An 819-nucleotide genomic window follows, 5' to 3' on the forward strand; every position below is an offset into this window, starting at 1 on the left:
GCCGCCTTCCATAATAATATGAGCCATCCAGCTGCTGACACGTGGCAACAGTAGTACCCAATTTCAATTTGCAAATTGTTCGCAGCCTTTTTCCTCATATATACAAATATATTATTTTATTAAATTTAATCCATTAAGCTGCCTGCTTGATTTTCTTCTTGAACCTTCCATCTTTAATTCGTTTAAGCTTCAAACTTCTCCAATTTTCCACCAATTTAATCCTACAAATAAAATACCCAATTTAGCATAATCCATCAAATTAATGCTCAAAAAGTACAAATATAAATAATAAATGTGAGGAAATAATGATTAAAAATATGTATTTTTAGCCTCACATCAATTATCGTCCCATTCTTCGTCATCAAATGATTCATTTTCCTCATTCTCGGATATTTCTTCCTTAACATTCAGTATCTCATCATCAGATACTTCTTCTAATATGTGTTGAGGATGTTGTAGTGTGGTTTCCAATTCAATATCAACTTGTTGATGAACAATTACAACATCATTTTGATACGCCATATCTAAGACATTGTCTATTTCAATTCTTCCCATATGCTTACTTTTTATAACAACCCACCAATCAGCTTTGTCTCTACGCAATGGATATGGAGCGTAATACATTTGTTTAGCATTTTGTGCAATAATAAAAGGATCCTAGCTTCTGTTTCCTGGTGTGCTTAACTTCAATTATATTATGTTGATGGTCCACCTTTGTTCCTCTATGTGATGGGTCAAACCACTCACAGTGTAACAATACAATCTTCTTCTTCTTAGGCCAACCTGAATACCTCACTTCAATAATCTCATGAATGACAC

Source organism: Solanum stenotomum, chromosome 10, assembly GCF_019186545.1.
Source record: "Solanum stenotomum isolate F172 chromosome 10, ASM1918654v1, whole genome shotgun sequence".
In the NCBI taxonomy this organism is placed as follows: Eukaryota; Viridiplantae; Streptophyta; class Magnoliopsida; order Solanales; family Solanaceae; genus Solanum; species Solanum stenotomum.